This window comes from Danio rerio, chromosome 11 (genome assembly GCF_052040795.2).
Source record: "Danio rerio strain M-AB ecotype USA chromosome 11, GRCz13ab, whole genome shotgun sequence".
Lineage (NCBI taxonomy): Eukaryota > Metazoa > Chordata > Actinopteri > Cypriniformes > Danionidae > Danio > Danio rerio.
The window spans coordinates 40689256-40697500 of NC_141031.1; the positions used below are offsets into that span (position 1 = coordinate 40689256).

Genomic DNA, 8245 nt, shown 5'->3' on the forward strand with positions numbered 1-8245 from the left:
AAGTGTTCAACATTAAAAAAAAAACTCATAATCACTTGAGGGCGAATAAATAGTACATAAACATTCATTTTTTGGGTGAACTACCCCTTTAAAAATAACTAAAATGAAGAAGAAATGCTCTAAAACAAAGTTTAATAAGTACAGTTAAATAAATCTAAATGGTAAAACTGCATTTAAAGCTTTAAAACGTGAAACAGCAGTTACAAATTTTACCTAAAGGGATAGTTCACCTCAAAAATGACATTTTTTTGGTCTACATTTACTCTTCCTTCAGTTGATCCAAACTTGAGTTTCTTTCTTCATACTACTTATTTTCCTACTACAGATGTCAAATTGTTTTAAATTTAAAAAAAAATCTTCTTTTGTGTTTAATATAAAAACAAACTCACTTAAATGAGGGTGGGTAAGCAGTAAATAAACGTTTATTTTTTGTGAACGACCCTTTTAAAATCTGTCTAAAATGATGAAATGCTCTAAACCAAAGCTTCTTTAACTGTTAATTATATCTAAATGATAAATCTGCATATATAAGGTATAATTAACAGGAAATGAAGCTTTGTTTCAGAGCATTGCTTTTTATTTTACGCAGATTTTAAAAGGGTTAATTTAAACTTTAAATTAAAAAGTAATTAATTACATGTAAATAATCAAACTAGAACTTGAAAAAGCCGGTTCAACGTTAAAAAAGAAACTCATAATCACTTGACGGCAAGTAAACAGTAAATAAACATGAATTTTTGTGTGAACTACCCCTTTAAAATCTGACTAAAATGAAGAAATGCATTAAAACAAAGCTTCATTGACTGTTAAAATACATGTAAATGATCAAACTAGATCTTGAAAAAGTCGGTTCAACATTTAAAAAGAAACTTATAATCACTTGAGGGCGAATAAACAGTAAATAAATGTTCAGTTTTTGTGCGAACTACCCCTTTAAAATCTGACTAAAATGCAGAAATGCTCTAAAACAAAGCTTCATTAACTTTTAAATACGTTTAAATGATCAAACTAGATCTTGAAAAAGTCGGTTCAACATTAAAAAAGAGACTTATAATCACTTGAGGGCGAGTAAACAGTAAATAAAATCCATTTTTGTGCGAACTACCCCTTTAAAATCTGACTAAAATGAAGCAATGCTCTAAAACAAAGCTTCATTAACTGTTAAATACATCTAAATGATCAAATTAGATCTTGAAAAGCAGGTCTCCATGTTCAACATAAAAAATAAACTCATAATCACTTGAGGGCGAATAAACAGTAAATAAATGTTCAGTTTTTGTGTGAACTACCCCTTTAAAATCTGACTAAAATGCAGAAATACTCTAAAACAAAGCTTCATTAACTTTTAAATACGTTTAAATGATCAAACTAGATCTTGAAAAAGTCGGTTCAACATTAAAAAAGAAACTCATAATGACTTGAGGGCGAGTAAACAGTAAATACATAATTTTTTGTGTGAACTACCCCTTTAAAATCTGACTAAAATGAAGAAGCGCTCTAAAACAAAGCTTCATTAATAGTTAATTACATCCAAATGATAGAACTGGATCTTGAAACAGCAGGTCCCCATAAACACAGCATCTCTTGAAGGGTTTCCAGCGTTTTTCCCTCTGCCCAGGGAAACCCGGAGAGAAAGAGCTTTCCCTTTAAGAGGGAGGTGAATGACAGGCGGCAGGAGCGAGAATGTTGGAAACTGAACACCAGAAAGTCATTGTGGACTGAAGGGAGGCTGGATCGCGTTCATCAGCTGTGCGCTCCGGGTCTCGGTCTGCTCCTGCTGTCAGCTTTTCACAGGCAGAGAAGCGTATGTTATTACTCGCTGAGGGAAAACCACATTTTGCATGCGGCGTTATCGGCTCTGCAGGCCCACAGAAGCACGGGAAGACTGGAGGAATAAAGTTTGGGGAGCGCACGGGTCTTTTGGAGTTGGTAAGTAGGGAAACGGCGCTTTGTTTGAAACTTTACGCACGAGTGTTTGGCACCAAGTAAAACTAACAGACGTATATGAGTGGGATGAGGATTTTGATGCTCTGTCATGTACATGTGTCTGCGTTTCATCCATGCGTAGAGTCAAAACAGCCGTTTAGTGAACCTGCGGAGTAAACAAATCTCATTTTGACTCGCATTTCTCTATCAAACGAGCTCGTTCCTTCATCTGAAACTGTTTTTTGTGTGTCAAGACCGCGTGTATACGTGCTTGGTGTTTGTTAGGAAATGACAACCTGCTTTCACCTCGTCGCTGCTCATTGAATTATTGTTTTTAAAGTGAAACGTGTTTAATTTCCTCTTAAAGACATTGCAGCCATTCATTATAATTGAGGTAAGTTGGTTTTGTATTCGAACATTCGTCCAGAGACAACATCTCACTAGTCCAAACAGTGTTTACCATACTAATGTGAATATTCGGTCTGAAATTACACGACTTAAAAACAAAATTGGCACTATTTAATTGACCGTGATCAATGCTGTACGTTGCTAGCCATTGGCTATAATGAATTCCCATATTTACAATTTGCAAAGGATACTTTTCTGAAATTATACCATTTAGGATATAGTCTGAATGTGTGAATATAAAACCAACTTTATTATAGGCTACGTCAGGAGGTAGTTTGAGTTTGACGAACTTTTACGAGTAGGCAACATTTGAATAATAGTTTGACTAACAGTTAAATGACTCGTATAATGGGGTGATCTTGTACTTCAACTTAAAGCAAGCAAACAAACAATTAAATGTATTTTCCCCTTGGATTGCTTTGTCAGATTTTTAAATCTCTAAACTTTAAAGGAGAACTTAATGATGTGATGTGTACGCCCTTTACTATGCTCAAAAAGCATGTACAATTTACCACTTAATTTTAGGTGCATTTTAAGTCAACGAAAAGACTATTGTTTGGAATAAGCTTACCAAAATTGTCATTTCAATCATATTTAAAGAGCTCAAAGCAGGACTTTATACATGTTGAAGTTTAATGACCACAAATAAGATGCACTTACACATATTTGACACCGAAATTGGAAATCAATAAGTACCAAATCATAAATAGTTGTTCATTTAATAAGTCATTTGCACTTTTAAGTGAGTAATTTTGTAATTATTTAACAGAAATTTTAGGATATTATATTTTGTTTAGAAATAAAAGTGCATAATTAATTGCACATGTTATTATTAACTATAGTTTTATTGGCATGCTTATTCTACATAAGCTGAACAAATAAAAGCATAACCTATCACTGATATATTAGTAGTTTAAAATGACTGTGTGATTTCAATGGCTCGACTTTGTTTTTATTGCTTCTGAACATTTCTTTTTAAATCTTTTTTTATTATTATTTGGACACCTGCTAACAATTGCTATTCATGCAGCTGACAGGTCTGACAGATTTCCAGTGAGAAGTGAATAGTTGATCTCTCTGTTGAAGAATATCAGCCTTCCGGAATAACCAGAAAGCAGAGCTCCTCGGGGCAGACCGACTGTGGCGCAATCGTTGAATAGGTGTTAAACTTTGATAATGAGCTCCAAGTAGACATTTTACTGCGTGCACATGAGGCTGTCGTGCCGGTGCAGGTAGAAAGTATCCCGCTATGATGAACCTCCAGCACCTGAGTTGTGCCCCTCTATTGTGATGGAGCTTGTTGACGGATCATTAAAGGGGAAGTTGGCGAAGTGTTTGGCTTCACGGTGACTGGCTGCGCACAAAGCTGCATGTCAGTAGGGAGTCTGTGACCTTTTGCTTTTTTCCCCATCTTATGTTTACGCTATGCCTGATTCTCCTTCTTTGCCTCGCTCTATGTTTCACCTCCATTCTTCTACGTCTCTTTGTATGTTTGTGCTCGGTTTGAGAGGTCAGGAAGCCAGCGGTGGTTCTCTCTAGCTGTCAGCGGGTCTATACTTCCGGTTTGTGAGCCCAGTTCAGTTTGCAAGATGATTGTATGTGGCGGTCAAGACTGAAATTTGGATTGGAGACATACTGCAAATGCATTGCTTGTTTGAGTCTTGAATCTAATAGTGGACTGATAGGGGTTTTCCAGTGATCAATACTTCAATATACATAGGATTCAGGTAGATTGGAAAGGCATTGGCCTTCCCAATCTAAATTTTAATTATTTTGAAGTATTTTTGTTCAGTTTTGACAACAATATGGAAAAGTGAGGAGAAATGCATGTTTTACACTGTTAAATTGACAAAGCATGTTGGGATTTTCCATTCAACACATTTGGGGGAATAATTATCCAAACTAACACTGTTAGATATTTTAAATTACTCACCTAATCATTAACCGTTGCCCAAGACAAAAATGTCCTTGGGGAGACAAATAAAGATTATTCCTAGTTAATTCCTAGGTTAACTATCAAAAGAATTTTCATTTACTCATCCTTGACTTGTTCCAAACCAATTCAAGTTTTCTCCCCCCTGTTGAACACAAAATAAGATATTTTAAAGAATGTTGGAAACCGAGAACCATTGACTTCCATAGTATTTTTTTCCCTTTTATGAATGTCAGTGGTTGCAGGTTTCCAAATTTCTTCAAAATGTCTTCTTTTGGTTTCATTTCTGAATGAAATGCCTTTAATTGTGTCAATGGTCAGACATTTGCAATTAGACACTAAATAAAGAGACACATTTATAATATTTACCTGCATCACACTTTAAAAAAAGAGTCATAGAAATAAGTCATAGATATTTGACTTCCCTAAACACTTAAATAATTTTTACATCATTTTTTGGAATGTACGTGAGTAAACCCACTAATTTTAAAGTTATTGGTTGACTTTTAAAAAGTGATTAAACCAATTGATTTTAAAACAATTAGTTGACTTTACTTAAGAAAATGAGTAAACCCACTTATTTAAAAGTGATTAGTTGACTTCACTTTAAAGAGTGAGTAAACCCATTGATTTTAAAGTGATTAGCTGACTTTACTTAAAAAGTGAGTAAACCAATTGATTTTATTATAATTAGTTGACTATATTTAAGGGAGTAAACACACAGATTTTAAAGCGATTAGTTGACTTTACTTAAGTGAGTAAACCCACAAGTTTTAAAACGATCAGTTGACTTAAGAACATGAGTAAACTAACAGATAAAAAAGCGATTAGTTGACTTTACCTAAGAAAGTGAGTAAACCTATTGATTTTAAAGTCATTTAGTTGACTTCACTTTAAAAAGTGAGTAAACCATTTGATTTAAAAGCGATATAGTTGAGTTTAAAATCTGTTGGTTTACTCTCTTAAGTAAAGCGATTAGTTAACTTTGCCTAAGAAAGTAATTAAACCCGTTGCCTTTACAGTGATTAGTTGACTTTACTTGCATGAGTAAACCCACTGTTATTTAATGTAATAGTTAACTTTAAAAAGTGAGTAAACCAAGTTATTTTAAAGCGATTAGTTGAGTTTAAAATCTGTTGTTTTTCTCGCTTAAATGATTAGTTAACTTTACCTAAGAAAGGGAGTAAACCCTTTACCTTTATAGTGATTAGTTGACTTTACTTGCGTGAGTAAACCCACTGTTTTCTAATGTGATAGTTAACTTTAAAAAGTGAGTAAACCAATTTATTTTAAAGTGATTAGTTGACTTTACGTTAAACATTAAGTAAAATCCCTGATTTTAAAAGCGATTAGTTGACTTTAACATCTGTTGGTTTACTCACTTAAGTAAAGCGATTAGTTGACTTTACATTACAAGAGTAAACCAATTGCTTTTAAATCGGTTGTTGAGTATAAAGCCACATTTTTAAAGCTGTTAGTTGACTTTACTTAAAGTAAAACAACAGATTTTAAAGCGATTTGTTGACTTTAAAAAGTGAGTAAACTCATTGCTTTTAAAATGATTAGTTGACTTGACTTAATTTTAAGAAAATGGGTTTACTCACTTATTTTAAGTAAATGAACTGTGCATTATTATAAAATGAAGTCAACTTAAGAGTTCCAAGTTATCACAGGTGTGTTTACTTTAAGTGAAGTAACTAAGCACTTTTTTTGAGCTGAACTGTCAAGTGTAAAATACAGAAAAGCTCCAACCGTGCTGAGAACAGCTCCTGACTGAAACCTTTGCAAACGCTGACGAGCGGACAACCTCGTGACATGATTTCCCATCGGGGAGAGAGTTTAGCTAGGACAGGCGAGCGAACAAAAGTCTATTCTTTGTGTTGTTCAAACTTTGACCTCTTCTGCTCGGGTCTGCATTGTTTCATGTGTCCTATTGAGCCGGGGTTTGATGAGAGAGAGACAACAATGGCTTGTTAAGTGAGTTTTTCAGGGCTCGCCACAGCATCAATGAAATCAAACAGAGCAGGCCAGAGAAGCGCGCGCTGATAAATGCGTTCGATCACTGCGGCTGTCCATCAAATCATCTTCACGCTTTGAGTGAGCCTCGCAGTCAAAGAGCTCAGTGTTTCAGAGCCTACATCATGTTAGATAATTGCAAGTCAAAAAAAAAGTTGGGTCACACTGTATTTTAAGGTACAATTCTTGCTATTGATGAAATGTGAACTGACTTTTAGCCTCATAAGCGTCTAATTTGCTCATTATTAATAGTTATTGAGGTAGTAATTGTGTTTACGTATTAGTTTTAAGGATTGAAGACTAATATAATGTACTTTAGACTACACATTATTTTGCTGCTTGTTCAAGCGACTGATTTAAAATAAGTTGAAATACTTTTATTACATTGTTTTTGGGGCAACCTAATTATTATTACTGAGTTGAATCCACTTATGTTAACATGAACGATTTGTGTTGGAACAACATGAAGGAATTGTGTGGAACCCATTAATTTTTACAGTGTTAATTACAGTTGTTAATAATAGACGTTTAATAAGCCACTAGTTAATAGTGACATCTTGTCTGTCTACTAAAGTGTTGCCAAAAGTTGTATCGATAACGATCATGCTCATCTAAAGTCGCTTACATCCGCATAATGTTGTCAAAGAGTTGAAATTGCATTGCGCTTACAACATTTGTAATGTGTTTGTAGATCCATTGTAAATCTTCAGCACTTGAAACATATAGAAGTCGTCTATTAATAATCCCATGGCAAGTATTCTTGTCCGAAATGGTAAAATGGCTTTCCGCAGGTGAGCGGTGTCAACTGGAAAGTGCCATTAGCTTTTCACTGATCGCCTACGAGTTCCCAAAACCTTCAGTTTTTTTTTCTTATTTTATGTTCCACCTCCCCTCTCTCTTTACCATGAGCTGAGCTTTCAGACCCACAGCGGAAATTAGAAAGACCTTCATTAAAGCATGTAGATCAGAGAAAGTTTGAGCAGACACCCTGACAGCCACTTATCAGAACGAGCATTACTCTGACTTCTGTCGTAACGCTGAACACGGACCCTTTAGGTGAGCATTGCTTTGCGTGCTTTTAGTGTTTCTACAATAATTTTTCATGCATTTTTACAAGTTTTGTCACTTTTAAGATTTATTGCATACTGGAAACAATATTTTCCCAATGCATTTTTACAGAATTTTTGTTGCACATTATTTTGCATATTATTTAAAATATGATTATTATATCATATCATATCATATCATATCATATCATATTATATTATATTATGTTATGTTATGTTATATTATATTATATTATATTATAATACATTATTAAATGAGAGATTTAATGACCTGATGTTTGATCCTTTTTGTTGCGGGTGTGCATTTTGTTTTGCCGCAATTGTGTTTGTTCTGCGTGTTCTCAGGTTTATTAAAGCGTTATGGGCAAAAGGTGAAGTTTTGCAAGCTTGAACTTGACTTTGATTTGGAGTGAATATGCTGGTTTGGGTGTGAAGTTGAACAAAGGGTTTCACATAAAGCTTTCAGGGGCAATTTGCAGGGTGGATTTATTGCCCTGAATGTGTAATTGTTTAAATTGGGGCAAGAATTATGTTGAATGAAATGAGAGGCATGGAAAAGCAAACATGTGCTATTCAGGTAATAGAAAGGTTCCCATGACTTTAGATTGTAGTTTTGAGGAGTTTTCTATATATATATATATATATATATATATATAGTATATATTTCTAATTTAAATATATAAAATCTGATTTGTGTAATGTATATTTATATTTATTTATGTGTTTTATTTATATCTTTTTATTTTTATTTATTTTTTGTATTTATTTAGTTTTTATTTTTGCATTTATTTTTTGCATTTATATTTATGTGTTTTTATTTATTTATGTATTATTAATTTTTATTTTTTTGCATTTATATTTATTTATTTTTGCATTTATATATTTATATGTACAT

At 33.5% G+C, this 8245-nt stretch overlaps 1 protein-coding gene across 9 annotated transcripts in view; it reads left to right on the top strand.

Moving 5' to 3' along the window:
• The first annotated feature begins 1674 nt into the window (after positions 1 to 1674).
• Positions 1675 to 8245, top strand: part of sox13 (SRY-box transcription factor 13) — a 69942-nt gene continuing 63371 nt past the window's right edge. For 5 of the 9 annotated variants that reach the window (XR_015501973.1, XR_015501974.1, NM_001442729.1 and 2 more), the window contains 1 exon segment: positions 1711 to 1929. The gene's annotated coding sequence lies outside the window, so the exon portion shown is untranslated. 9 annotated transcript variants of the gene reach the window in all.